Source organism: Eleutherodactylus coqui, chromosome 11, assembly GCF_035609145.1.
Source record: "Eleutherodactylus coqui strain aEleCoq1 chromosome 11, aEleCoq1.hap1, whole genome shotgun sequence".
In the NCBI taxonomy this organism is placed as follows: domain Eukaryota; kingdom Metazoa; phylum Chordata; class Amphibia; order Anura; family Eleutherodactylidae; genus Eleutherodactylus; species Eleutherodactylus coqui.
The window spans coordinates 14030055-14045932 of record NC_089847.1 but is presented as its reverse complement, the minus strand read 5'-3'; the positions used below and the strand labels follow the sequence as shown (position 1 = coordinate 14045932).

At 43.9% G+C, this 15878-nt stretch overlaps 1 long non-coding RNA gene across 1 annotated transcript in view; it reads right to left on the bottom strand.

Annotated features, from left to right (window-relative positions):
* Nucleotides 1–2601, bottom strand: part of LOC136581611 (uncharacterized) — a 6920-nt gene extending 4319 nt beyond the window's left edge. The window contains exons 1-2 of the long non-coding RNA XR_010787073.1: nt 1597–2601; nt 728–970 (exon numbers count right to left, since the gene is read on the bottom strand). This is a non-coding gene — a long non-coding RNA (uncharacterized lncRNA). The remainder of the gene's footprint in view (nt 1–727; nt 971–1596) is intronic.
* Between the last annotated feature and the right edge of the window lie 13277 nt (nt 2602–15878).

Genomic DNA, 15878 nt, shown 5'->3' with positions numbered 1-15878 from the left:
CACATTTGAGCAGATGCAAGCGAAAACATGCAAATATGCGCAAAATATGCACATATGAGCAGATGCAAGCGAAAACATGCAAATATGCACATATGAGCAGATGCAAATGAAAACCTGCAAATATGCGCAAAATATGCACATATGAGCAGATGCAAGCCAAAACATGCAAATATGCGCAAAATATGCACATATGAGCAGATGCAAGCGAAAACATGCAAATATACGCAAAATATGCACATTTGAGCAGATGCAAGCGAAAACATGCAAATATGCGCAAAATATGCACATATGAGCAGATGCAAGCGAAAACATGCAAATATGCGCAAAATATGCACATTTGAGCAGATGCAAGCGAAAACATGCAAATATGCGCAAAATATGCACATATGAGCAGATGCAAGTGAAAACCTGCAAATATGCGCAAAATATGCACATATGAGCAGATGCAAGCGAAAACATGCAAATATGCGCCAAATATGCACATATGAGCAGATGCAAGCGAAAACATGCAAATATGCGCCAAATATGCACATATGAGCAGATGCAAGCGAAAACCTGCAAATATGCGCCAAATATGCACATATGAGCAGATGCAAGCGAAAACATGCAAATATGCGCCAAATATGCACATATGAGCAGATGCAAGCGAAAACCTGCAAATATGCGCAAAATATGCACATATGAGCAGGTGCACGCGATGAAAATTTTGGCAAATGCAGCAGCTTACCTCGCTGAGTAATGTCAGATGGTGTCCGAGCGAAGCGAAATTCTTCTCGAAACGCGTCCAAACGTCAGGATCCTCTCCACACGTAATTTTGCAAAGAGGCGCACAAATCTTAGGTGGCGTCTCCATACGTAGTGCACAAATCTCGGGTGGCGTCTCCACACGTAGCGCACTAATCTCGGGTGGCGTATTCTCCATACGTAGCGCACAAATCTCGGGTGGCGTCTCCACACAAAGCGCACAAATCTGCAAAAAAAAGTTAGGTTGCGTCAGGTGGCGTCGCGCAAATCTAAGGTGACGTACTCACCACACGTAGCGCACAAATCTCGGGTGGCGTATTCTCCAGACGTAGCGCTCAAATCTCGGGTGGCGTCTCCACACAAAGCGCACAAATCTGCAAAAAAAAGTTGGGTTGCATCAGCTGGCGTCGCGCAAATCTCAGGTGACGTACAAAATATGCACATATGAGTAGATGCAAGCGAAACGGCGCAAATGCAAGCGAAAATATGCATATATGAGCAGATGCAAGTGAAACGGCGCAAATGCAAGCAAAAACCTGCAAATATGCGCAAAATATGCACATATGAGCAGATGGTAGCTAAACTGAGCAGATGCATGGGAAAAGATGCGCAAAAGTGCGCAAATGCAAGCGAAAATAAGCACATAAGTGCAAAATATGCACATATGAGCAGATGCAAGCGAAACGGCGCAAATGCAAGCGAAAACCTGCAAATATGCGCGAATTATGCACATATCAGCAGATGGAAGCGAAACTGCATAAATGCAAACGAAAATAGGGAAATATGCGCAAATAATGCACATATGATGAGCAGATGCACGCGATGGAAAATGTGTCATATGCAGCAGCTTACCTCCCCGAGTGATGTGAGATAGCGAAGCGAAATTCTTCTGCTGGAGGTGGAAAAGGTCAGGTTGCGTAAGTTGTAGAAGCCGTCCAAGCATCAGGTGCAAGGTTCTTCTCCAGAGTAATAGTGCCAGAATAGTGCCAGCGGAATCCGCGCCCGCGATGACATCACAGGTCACGTGACGCGCGGGCACAGCTCATCGTGCACGGCTGCTGAACTGTATTCTGCGTGCACGATGAGAAGTCACGTGGTGCCGCTTCCAGCCACCTCATTGGCTGGAATCGGCAGCACTCTTAGCACTAATATGCCACCAGAACTTAGTTTATGGTGCTGTATGGCGTCCGCGTGTAATATCCCCTTAACGTGCCCAGAACACGCCGCCATATTACCGACATGTACAACACACGTGTCTGAAGTTGGGGTCATTCCGGCCTCGCTCACACCGCTGCTCCGGCTTTCCTTCTTTCTTCCATTTTTGCAGCAGAGTCGGTATTGAGGTTATGTTCGCGTCTGCGTTTGGGGCCGCCGTCGCAGATTCAGCACGAAATGTAGGACTTTTGTGTCCAGTAAAATGTCAGACAGCTGAACAGACCCCATTATAGTCAAAGGGGACCCTTCAGCCTGGAGACCCCCCTTTACTGCCCCCCCCCCCCAAAAAAACACAAAACTTTCAATTTTCTTTGGTTCCGTTAGGTTTCCATTGTTAGCGGCACAAACTGCGCAGCCGGCGGCGGGATTTGTACCCTTTAAGAAAAAAAACAGAAACCCAACGGAACGGAAACTCACTGAAAACGTACAATTTGATTTCAGTTTTTAAAACACTCATTAAAATCACTAGGGGGCGGAGCTAAAATCACTAGGGGGCGGAGCTAAAATCACTGGGGGGCGGAGCCGTTCATTTCCGTGCATTGTAATGTAGAGCGGCGCATACACGGATGCTACATACATAGACGACAGTAACACGGACGCTGCATACATGGACAGTGCATACATGGACGCTACATAAACGTCCAATACATACACGGACGCTAAATAGATGAACGCCGATTACACGGACGCTACATACACAGACGCTACATACACGGATGCTACGTACACGGACGCCAGTTACACAGACACCACATACACGGATGCCGCATACACAGAGACTACATATAAGGACAATAGTTACACGGACGCTACATACACGGTAGCCAGTTACATGGATGCTACATACACGGACACTGCATACACAGATGCCGCATACACGAACACCAGTCACATGGACACTACATACATGGACACTACATACACAGACGCTACATACATGGATGCCGCATACACAGACACTGCGTGCACATCCAATATTTACACAGACACATATAAGGACGCCGCATACACGGACACCAGTCACATGGACACTACATACATGTTCACTACATACACGGACGCTGCATTCACAGAGGCCAGTTACACAGACTCCAGTTACATGTCCGCTGCATACACGGACACTACATACTCAGACGCCGCATACACATCCACTACGTACACAAATGATACATATATGTACGCCAGTTACACAGACACTACATACATAGTGTCCGTGTACGCATACACAGACGCTAGTTAGGCCTCCTTCCCACGATCGGATTTACGCCGCGTAAATTCGCGGCAAAAATCCGCTGCGTGGCCCCCTGCTATTAGGTTCTATTGAACCTAATAGCACAATGCTCACGATGCGTAATTCCACCGCGGAATTACGCACCGCGATTTCTCCCGTCCTCACCCGCAGCATGCTCTATTTTCTGCGGGTGAGGACGGGCTGTACGCGCTGACGGCTTCCATTGCAGTCAATGGAAGCCGTCCGTTCACGCTATCTCCCGCTGTAACCAGCGGGAGATAGCGTAAAAAACGCTTTCCCGCCCACCGCCGCGCGTCATATGACGCCATATGACGCGGCGGGCCGCGTCACGTGACACGGCCGGCCGCGCACGTGACACGGCCGGTGACGCAGCGGCGGTGGGCGGGGAAGCGATTTCACGCTATCTCCCACAGGTAAGTATAGGGGCTCTGGGGGGCGCCGTGACGGGCTTCACTGCGTAATATTACGCGGCGGAGCCCGTCACGCTCGTGGGAAGGAGGCCTTACACGTCCACTATATACACAAACGCCGTATTCACGGACGCTAGTTACACAGACGCCAGTTACATGTCTGCTGCATACACGGACGCCACATACATGTCCACTACATATGCAAATGCTACATACACGGACATTACATACACTTTTACTACATACACGGACACTACATACATGTCCACTACATACATGACATATCAGTATATACTGAGTACAAGCCGTCACCAATAACACTGATGATAAAATTGTGAAGATTGGGAGCTGAAGCCAGCGGCACTGTCTGGTTTCCATGGTAACCACGCTAGGCCTCATTACCGCCCCCTCGGACTGGTTTAGAGACTCACCAGGAGCTCTTCCTCTCCATTGGTCGGATCACTAGAAGGAGACGCCTTGTCAGCTGGGGGTTGCTGGGAGCTGTAGTTTATATCAGTGTTCTGAAAAGACATTCAGCGCTCACCAAGACTACAACTCCCAGAAACCCTCACAGCTGCAAACAAGAAGCCGTCCAGCCAATCAGTGGCATTATTGAATCCAGCAGGGTAGGTTGTGCTGCATATTATCTGGTGTTATGTAGTATGGTTGGTCTGTAGCGTAGTCATGGAGACACACAAGTCATACATGATTATTTGATGGCAGCGGCACATGAGACAGATGGCAGAACTTTATAAGGCAGGAAAGACTCATTCAGACATCTGGTTGGATTTTTGGTCCTTGAACAACGAAGTGTTTTAAGTGTATGTTAGTGTTGTCACCTGTCACAAACATACAGCGGCCATTATAACCGGGGGCGGGGCTAATGCTTTTATCACCGTTGTTATAGTGGTCCCAACTAGTAATAGAGACCCTTATAGTGACCTTCATAGTGGTACCAACTAGTAATAATGACTCCTATAGTGTTCCTAAATAGTATACTATAGTAATAGAGACCCTCATATTGGCCCCAGTAGTAATAGTGACCCCCATAGTGATCCCAACAGGTAATAATGACCCATATAGTGTCTCTAATAGTAATAATGACCCCCATAGTGATACCAACAAGTAATTATGACCCATATAGTGTCCCTAATGGTAATAGTGACCCCCCAGAGTGCTTCCTAGTAGTAATAATGGCCCCCATAGTGGTTCCCAGTAGTAATAATGACCTCCCCATAATGGACCTCATAGTGGTCCCCAGTAGTAATAATGACCTCCCCATAATGGGCCCCATAGTGGTCCCCAGTAGTAATAATGACCTCCATATTGGCCCCAGTAGTAATAATGACCCCCATAGTGGACCCCAGTAGTAATTATGGCCCCCATAGTGGTTTCCAGTAGTAATAGTGATCCCCATAGTGGACCCAGTAGTAATAATGACCCCCATCATAGTAGTCCCAGTAATAATAGTGACTCCCATATTGTCCCGGTAATAATAGTGACCCCATAGCAGTCCCAGTAGTAATAGTGACCCCCATATTGGTCCCCAGTAGTAATAATGACCCCCCCATAGTGGTCCCAGTAGTAATAATGGCCCCCATAGTGGACCCCAGTAGTAATAATGACCTCCATATTGGCCCCAGTAGTAATAATGGCCTCCATAGTGGTTGCCAATAGTAATAATGATCCCCCAAATGATTCCCAGTAGTGATAATGACCCCCATAATGGTCCAGTAATAATAATGACCTCCATAGGGGTCTCCAGTAGTAATTATGGCCCCCATAATGGTTCCCAGTAGTAATAGTGATCCCCATAGTGGACCCAGTAGTAATAATGACCCCCATCATAGTAGTCCCAGTAATAATAGTGACTCCATAGCAGCCCCAGTAGTAATAATGACCCCCATAGTTGCCCTAGTAGTAATAATGAGCCCCATAGTGCCCCTAGTAGTCATAGTGACACCATAGTGGTCCCCAGTAGTAATAGTGACCCAATTGTGGTCCCCAGTAGTGATAGTGACCCCTCCATAGTGTCTCGAGTAGTAATAGTGACTCAATAGTGGGCCCCAGTAGTGATAGTGACCCCCCCTAGTGTCCCCAGTAGTAATAATGAGCCGCATAGTGACTCCAATAGTAATAGTGACTTCATAGTTGTCCACAGTAGTAATAATGACCCCCTTAGTGTTTCCAGTAGTAATAGTGATACCCATAGTGGTCTCAGTAGTAATAGTGACCCCATAGTGGTCCTCAGTAGTAATAGTGACCCCATAGTGGTCCCCAGTAGTAATAGTGACTCCATAGTGGTCCACAGTAGTAATAATGACCCCCACAGTGTTGCCAGTAGTAATAGTGATCCCCATAGTGATCCCAGTATGGCATCGCCTTAGTGGCCATAGTAGTAATGGAGACCCCACAGTGGCTCCAGTAGTAATAATGACCCCCATAGTGGTCCCCAGTAGTAATAATGACCCCCCATAGTAGTCCCCAGTAGTAATAATGATCCCCGAATAGTGGTCCCCAGTAGTAATAATGACCCCCCCATAGTGTCCCCAGTAGTAATAATGCCCCAATAGTGTCCCCAGTAGTAATAATTACCGCCATAGTGGCCCACGTAGTAATAGTGATCCTCATAGTAGACCCAATAGTAATAATGAGCCCTAGAGTAGATAATGAGACCCAGTAGTAATAGTGACCCCATAATGGTCCCCAGTAGTAATAATGATCCCCATAGTGACCCCAGTAGTAAAAGTGACCCCCATAGTGTCGCCAGTAGTAATAGTGATTCCCATAGTGGTCCCAGTATTTATAGCATCACCTTAGTGTCCATAGTTGTAATAGAGACTCCACAGTGGCCCCAGTAGTAATAGTGATCCTCATAGTGGTCCCCAAATATAAAAGTCCCCCGCATAGTGGTCCCTAGTAATAATAGTGATCCCCATAGCAAGGCGAAGATGAACCTCGCCCCTAAGCCAAAAACAGGTTGCATCACTAAGGGGTTAATGCTCTTAACTTGATACACAACAACACTGGCTATTAGGGAGACGTTACATGACACATGACATCATAGACCTCCCATGACATCACCATAGCTACGGAATGTCCAGAGTTCTAACCCGGGGCCATCTTGTGTCAGTTGAGCTTAACGGCTTGAAGATGATGGGTGTAGGTATGTATCTCCTCCCACAGCGCTGAGGTCTCGCTCACACATGGCGTAGCTGGTAAAATGGGCACATCTAGGCGCAACGGGGCAGATTTACTGAAAGCATTCACTGTTTTGGCATATAACAGTTGCACATTTTGTTGCGTAATATCTTGTGCAGGTGACTTTTTAGTTTCACAGTAGTAATAGTGTCCCGAGTAGTAATAGCACCCACATAGTGTCCCGAGTAGTAATAGCACCCACATAGTGTCCCCAGCAGTAATAGTGATCCTCATAGTAGACCCAGTAGTAATAATGAGCCCTACAGTGACCCCAGCATAGACATGGGAGCCCTTGTAGGGACCGCAACGTTGTGTATCACACATATGTGAGGGGCTCCTTGGAGCTGACGGGTGTTTTCAGCATCAAGTAGCTGCAATCAGGAATATTGGAGATCAGGTCTGAAACCCTTTCCAACAATCTGTGAGTACGAGCCATGGGGGTTTTGTTGCTGATGGTGATGGATGTCCGCTATGGTGTTCCCTAGAGAGCGGAGACCACCCGGCCCCCCGACGCTTTATTTACCTACTGACTGTATTATCATTCATCAGTTGGGCTTTACTCTGATTCTTTGTGTCTTCCGGGTTAAAGTTGATGGTCTTCTCGTCAAGCATCTTCCTTAATTCTCCAGGCCCTAGAAGGGTTCTCCGTGCTTCTCTACATGCCGCGTATAACTGAACACCTCCAACGCATCGGCCGCCATCGCCTGACAGACAGAACTATTTTACTTTCACTGGAGATAGTTGTGTGGGGGTCATTTTTTGCAGAAGTCCTGTAGTTACTATTGGAATCACGTTGGAGTTGATGTGACTTTTTGATAGTTTTTTATTAATTTTCCTCTTGGAGACAGGGTGACTTAAAAAGTACAATGCTGCGTTGTTTTTCTTCTGATGATGTTCACCATGCTGGATTAATAAGAAGTTACTTTCATAGATCGGAATTTTACGGACGCGGCTATTCCAAATATGTTTTTATTTTTTTGTATCAATTGGAAAAATGTATTTATTTATTTTTAAGTTTCATTTATTTATTTCCAAAAATGTAATATTTTTTTCACTTTTTAACATTTCTTTTTTGTCCCCTCATGAAATTTAACTCCTAAATGACCGCCCATTCGTCCTTTGACCGCGGCCATTCAGGGTCTTTATTCTGATGCATCGTCTTTTGACAGCTCTGCAACAGAAGCCTGGCATGGGTCTTACATGCCAAGGACAGCGGATGCTCAGCTTTTGGATAACAGGCTGACACCTGCTTTAACACCCTGCTATTTAACCCTTTACATACCATGGCATGTAAAGCATTGACAGAGGGAGGAGGCAATGTCCTGATAAGTTGCTGTGACACCCAGAGCCTTGAATATGGCCTCCATGTCTGCCAGCTATGGTGGTCTATGAGGCTCCGCCACTGGCATTAGAGGAATAATAACACATGGTGATACTCAAGTCCCCTAGTGGGACCAAAATAAAATGTTTAAACAGTTTAAAATAGTAAAAAAATAAAAACAGAACCCCACCTATCCCTGCCAGAACCCCACCGATATCCCCCGTTACTATGTAAAGAAATATATATTTATAAATCGCACATGGTATCACTGCATTTGACCCAGAAAATAAAGGTAGTACATTATTTAACCTGCACATCGTATGCCAAATAATTAGATATGTAAAGCTGGTATACGTTATACATCTACATATAGTGATACGGAGCATGCTGGTATGGTATATCCTGGGTATCTTCTGTATATAATTATATATGGTATAACCTGGGTATCTCCTGTATATAATTACATATGTACAGCTGGTATACGTTACAGTATACATCTCCAATATAGTGATATGGAGCATGCTGGTATAACCTAGGTGTCTCCTGTATATAATTACATATGTACAGCTGGTATAAGTTAAACATCCCCTATATATAGTGATATGGAGCATGCTGGTATAACCTGGGTATCTCCTGTATATAATTATATATGTACAGCTGGTATAAGTTAAACATCCCCTATATATAGTGATATGGAGCATGCTGGTATAACCTGGGTATCTCCTGTATATAATTATATATGTACAGCTGGTGTAAGTTACATATGTAACTGCAGCTCACAGACACACACTAAATGTTATAAAACAATACCTTAAAAATTAGACCTCATGCACACGGGTGGATTTTTGCTGCGGAATCCAGAGTGGGGGTACACAGTATGCTCCATTTTACTGCATGCATGGCTTCCATTGAAGTATATTGAAGCCATGCGACTCGCGGTCCCCATCTGCAATTGACATTGCAGATGGGCCACGGATTCCACAGAAAAAGCAGGAGTTTAAAAAAAGATAAAGTACAGCGCACGTCCAATGGCGAGCCGTGCGGACCATCAACAGTGCAGATTCAAGATTCAGAAAGCAGGTATGTGCTTAGTGAATTAATCCTCCTCGTGTACCATATCATATACCCATCACCTCTCTTCCTCTAATTCTGACTCTACCTGGCATTAATTCCCACAAAACATCCCATACTGTGTATGGGGGAATAATGAAGATAAATTCTCTATAGATGTTAATATATATTTATTATTAATGCATGAAAGATGTTAAAGATGTTCCCATCATGCAGTAAATAGAAAGGAGCAGATGATGGTCATTCCGCTCTTCAGGCCTCGGCTTACTTTTGTGTTGTTTTTCGAAATGCAGGTGAAGATCACACATAGGTGACGCTTTCCTGGATTCCTACAACATCGGCTTACTGTTGTGTTATTTTTCGAAATGCAGGTGAAGATCACACATAGGTGACGCTTTCCTGGATTCCTACAACATCGGCTTACTTTTGTGTTATTTTTCGAAATGCAGGTGAAGATCACACATAGGTGACACTTTCCTGGATTCCTACAACATCGGCTTACTTTTGTGTTATTTTTCGAAATGCAGGTGAAGATCACACATAGGTGACGCTTTCCTGGATTCCTACAACATGCCATGTTCAGCCTTTGGGCCCTCTGTTTGGCAAGTCCGGGGGTGAAGGAGCTGCTTGAAATCCTAGCTGCTTCCTTCTGTCAAGTCCGATGGGTGGTGGAGCTGCTTTCTTCATTAGCAGCTTCTTTCTTTCATTGTCCCCACATTGTAGATGAGATGTCCAGATGGTTACATAGCAAGTTAGGTTGAAAGAAGTCCTTTGATTTCAACCTGTAATTACTTGCTATTATGTTGTCCCAGAGGGAGGCGAAAAACCCCTGAGGATTGTTGGTTTGTCCTCATATTAGGGGAGAAAATTCCTCCCTGACCCCAAATATGGCGATCGGAATAATTCCCTGGGTTGTTGAAGCTCGAATCTACCTGGATGTTAAGTGGTGGATGTTTAATGGTGTTGTAAAGTCTGGTATGCATATATCTATATTACGCTGAAGCTCAGTACTATGAAGCAATTCCAGCAACCTCATTGGTTCTGATTTAGAATTCCAGCAACCCGATTGGTTGTTTGAGTTGTGTGATTCAACCTGATTGTTTGTTTGAGCGTAATATAGATATATACGTCTGGTATATAGGAAAATCCTATATACCACTAAGTTAAGCACTTAGTTTACTTTCCTCCTGAATGGCCTCCTGTCAAACAATTTGGCCATCCAAGATTTGGTCTCGATGGTGTCAATAGGATGATATTGATGAGACCACTCTGAACATATAAAGCTAAAACCTTCGAAGATTTTCTGGTCTTCAGCGCTTATTTTGTTCAGTTTTTCTTTATAGCGTAGAGTTCGCTTTATATTCTGTTTAACAGAAGCCGCTGTCATGATTGCCGGTGGTACGAATCTCCTGGCTTCTACATCGTCCCAATTGATGTTGGAAAAATATGGATGTTTCCTCACGTCTCCTTCTACTCCTAGCCGATGGTGCTGATCTTTATGCAGCAGTCCTTGTAAGATGCTCAGAGTGTCAGGAGTCAGTGACTCTGGGTAGTGTGGAGTATAATCGAGGATGGCAAGCTTAACTTCATTCTTATTTTGTCCAGTAAAAGGATACTCAGATGTGTACATCTTATATAGTATCACACCTATGGCAAAATAGTCTACCCCTTGTCCGTGTTCCTGGCGCCTCACCACTTCAGGGGCCATATACTTAACAGTACCTATACACTCTCCTTTGATCCTTCCATTTGCATCCATCTTTGCAGCAATACCGAAGTCTGCTAATTTGACATGGCCGTCTGCGCACAGAAGGATGTTTCCTGGCTTTAGGTCCCGGTGTATGAAACCTTTCATGTGCAGGAACTGTGTGCCACAAATCACTTCGGATGTGATAAATTGTATTGTGGGGTGATCAAGAGGACCATGCTTAAGCATAAACTTAAACAAGTCTCCTCTAGCGGCCAATTCTATAACACAATAGGCGCAGTTTTTAGTGTGGAAGGCTGCCAGTCCGTGAATCAGGTAAGGGCTCTCGTGGGACAGTTCTAATATATTGCGCTCTACAAAACTGCACCCATTGTCCGGGAAATACTGTTTGTTCATCATTTTAACGGCAACACATTCATTGCGGATGATGTCTCTTGCCAAATAGACTTTTCCAAAGGCTCCTTCTCCAAGTGACCGATGGAATGTAAAGGACTGTAATTTGAGGGGTACTGTGGCAGGTGTTCCCTCGCCAGGTTGTTTGGGTTTCTCCCTACAGATGTTGCTTGATATGGGTTCCTCATCATGAGTACTGCCGCTCTGAGAGCTTTTGATGGTTTTGTGGAGCCCTTTTTGTAGAGAAGTGCTATTGCTGCTTGACTCCGCAGATCTACACACTTCTCTTTCTGTATTGATACCAATGCCTGTATTTTCCCCTTTATTACAGTCCTTTTCCTTCCCTTTAGATGATTCATTGTCTGTTTATAGGAAACAAAGGAACACATGTTAATATGTATAAGAATTATTACAGTCTTCATTGCTATCCCACAGCAACACATATTCATATATAGTCAGATCACGGAACATAAAACTGACATTATATTCACTAAAGTGCAAAATCCTAAACAAAGACCTAAATATTGTTTTGTGTCTGCAGCTCTTGTGCGGATGATCTATGTGTTTCTATGGTTAAAGATTATAACATTTGAAAGGATTATAAACAATTCCCATGAACATTCCCAGCTACTTCCGGATATCCTACCTCTACTGTTGATGTTACTGGGCCCTGGCATTTCATAAGAAGCTCTTTGGCTATCTCTTATGCTCTCTCCATTCTCTCCAACTTTCTTTATCTTTACTTCTTCATTATCTTCCAGTTTTTCTTCTCCACTCTGTGCATCCTCTGCATTATAGTGCTGGATGTACAGATCTTCAAGGCTCTGGATTTGGTGGTTAATGTGATTAAACTCTGCCCGTATTTCCAACTGAGTAGCATTGCACTGGGCGCACAAATCTTCCAGGATGTGGATCAGGTCATTAAGACGTTGGTATTGTGCTTGTATTTCCTGTTCCACAAAGCTGTCTTTCACCAGTTCTGCCTCCTCATTGTTGGTCTCGATGTTTTGGTTTTCCTCTACATCGATCTCTCTTTCCTGCTCTTCAGGTGACATGTTGGCTATAAAGAAAAAATGTATAGTTATATGATAAGGAGTCAAATCAGGAAGCCTGAAGCCTGCTTAATACATAATGAAGGATAAATGAGATATAACTAAGGAATAGTAAAGTGGATGTTTAGATGGCTTTGTATAGCATATTAGAGCACATGGACATTATAGAGGGGCTCCCACACAATAAGAACTATTCATGCCCCAGGGGACCGAAATGTCCAAGAATTATGGGGAGGGCCATTCATCTTAATGGCTGGTACATAATATTACATTTAATTTTCATAGGTGCCAGTAGCAAAACCCCAAGTGATCCAATCTAAAAGAGTCGTCCTAGTGGTGATGATTTAACTTGAACCACTCACTGCCGCAGGACAGATATATGCATCCTGGGTGGTAAGGAGTTCATGTGAAATTACATACATTTACATCATATGGATGGTGTGGCCCAAAAGCTGAGCCCGCACTATCCGCAGTGGGAGCTGGCTGTGACTGACAACAGGCCTTCTTCTGCACTATTGATTACAGCATGTATATAGTTAACAGAGTGAGGGAGCATCCTCTGTGATATTGAGGCAGAGGCACAATGGATTGCCATAGCAACTGGAAGCCTAACAGTGACCTCCAGTCTGCTATGACTGTCAATGCAAATCAATAACCAGAATACACCTTAGTAAAGAAGTAATGCAGAGTATTATCTGAGGCCTATTAGCTTATAACTGTATCCCAGGCTGCTATGCAGCATTCCATATTTACTATGATGTCATAATTGCTCTTCACTAACTGTAGAAAGTCTACAAAGGAAGAATGGAGTAGTTGCCCTTATCAACCAATCTGATACATTTTTACTATTGAAATGAAAAATGAAATCTGGTGGATTGTTTTGGGTGGCTCGTTCACTTTTCCTTAGCAGCAGCATATTATACATTACATTATAAAGGTTAATAACTACAACTTTCATTATGACACCCAGAGAATCCCGAGCACTTCCCTTACTGCACTTTCCGTTTGTCCCCATTCTCAATATCTTTTGCAGTTATTTCCTATATTATTTGGGTTCTATTGGCAGTAACAAATGGGATCCTACCTTTGCTGTACTCCATATTGATGCTGGGTCTTGGGAGTTCCTCCTCCATATTGGTACCACTGGGCTCTAGGAGTTCCTTCTCCATATTAATACCAATAGGTTTTGGGAGTTCCTCCTCCATGATTATCCCGCTGGATGTTGGGAGTTCCTCCTCCATGTTTTTCCCGCTGGATGTTGGGAGTTCCTCTCCCATGATTATTCCACTGGGTGTTGGGAGTTCCTCCTCTATGATTATCCTGCTGGGTGTAGGAAGTTTATCCTCCATAATTATCCCGCTGGGTGTAGGAAGTTTATCCTCCATGATTTTCCCGCTGGGTGTAGGAAGTTTATCCTCCATGATTATCCCACTGGGTGTTGGGAGTTCCTCTTCCATGATTATCCCGCTGGGTGTTGAGTGTTTCTCTTCCATGATTATCCCGCTGGGTGTTGGGAGTTCTTCAGCACTTCTCTCCTCTTGGATGGTAGTGCTGCGCCTCATACACCCAGTAATCCTTGCCCAGGTTTTTTGCAAGCACGCTAAGAACCGGTTCTTTCTTGGTTTCTTAGCTTTTGGCTTGTCCTGGCCATCACGGCCATTGTTCTTCTCTTCAGGAATGTGCTCGATCTTATCAGCTTCTTCCTGTAAATGGTTGGTCTTCTTTTTTGCCTTCATTTTATCACAAAGGCGCAAATATAGAAAATCTAGAAATCCGTTCGGATAGACGCTCTCACTTATTCTCTGCTAGCTGCAGCAAGTGAATGCAAGGATTCTGACTCGTGCACCTGTATAAGAAGGCTTATGCCATTGTGATGTCATAACTGCCTTGTGATGTCATCTCACCATTGTGATATCATAACAGCCATTGTGATGTCATCTTCTCACCATTGTGATGTCATCAACTGCCTTTAGGACCGTTCTAGAACATGTATAGACACGTTTTATATGTATGCCATTGTGATGCCATCTTCTCACCATTGTGATGTCATCAACTGCCTTTAGGAACATTCTAGAACATGTATAGACATGTTTTATATGTATAAGATTGATTTTATATCTATACTAGCGTACCCGTCGCGCGTTGCTGCGAAGACAGACAGACATACATACATTCGTTTTTATATATCTAGATGACGGCAGCAGCGACCACTGAGGTTTTGTAGGCCGCTGCTTCCCCCTTGCAGGCTGAATAAAATAGCCGTTGTGTGGAACATCCAATTTATCCGGCTGCTGTGGCTTCTTGGGAAGATAGCCTAGTACATGTTTGCCCACTTCCAACTCCAATGGAGACTGACTGTAAATGGCTGGCGTGCTCTAGTATTTATGGTTCCAAGCTGTACGTGTCATTGCATACAGTCTGTCTATCTATCTATCTATCTATCTATCTATCTATCTGGGTTATTGCATACAGTCTATCTATCTATCTATCTATGACATCAGTAAATGAAAGAATTAGATTCCGTACGTAAAATTTGAACGCTAATTCTTTGGCGCTTTGAATTGAATAATCGAGTTGGGACCCATTAACTTTTCCTATTTATGACATAATCAATGCTCGAGCCAAATTTCAAGTTTCTATGACATTGGGAAATGAGAGAATTAAATTCCGTACATAAAATTTGGACGCTAATTCTTTTGCGCTTAGAATTGAATAATCGAGTTGGGATGAGACATAAGGCCTTGCCCATAAGCATTCCCCAACCTCCAAGAACTGAACCTACCTACCTGAATGAGATTTTGTAGGCCGCTGCTTCCCCCTTGCGGGCTGAATAAAATAGCCGTTGGGTGGAACATACAATTTATCCGGCTGCTGTGGCTTCTTAGGAAGATATCCTAGTACTTGTTTACCCACTTCCAACTCCAATGGTAATTAGCTGTACGTGTCATAATAGAGCCTTAATGACATCACAATGCAGCTTATGAGAACATGTTGGGGCATGTTCGCGCGTTGCTGCGAAGACAGACATACATACATACTACGTTTTTATATATCTAGATGACGGCAGCAGCGACCACTGAGGTTTACCGCTGGGGTATGTCACTCTTATTACTAACTAGCTTACCCGTCGCGCGTTGCTGCGAAGACAGACATACATTCATTCGTTTTTATCTATCTAGATAACAACCAATCACAGCACAGCTTTCATGTTACCTCAGTGGTATAATATATAACAACCAATCGCAGCGCAGCTTACATGTTATCTCAGCTTTATAATTTTCAAGTTTCTATGTGAGAAAATTACATTCCGTATGTAAAATTTGGACGCTAATTCTTTTGCGCATAGAATTGAACAATCGAGTTGGGACCCATTAGCTTTTCCTATTTATGACATAATCAATGCTCGTGCCAAATTTCAAGTTTCTATGACATTGGGAAGCGAGAAAATTAGATTCTGTACGTAAAATTTGGACGCTAATTCTTTGGCGCTTAGAATTGAATAATTGAGTTG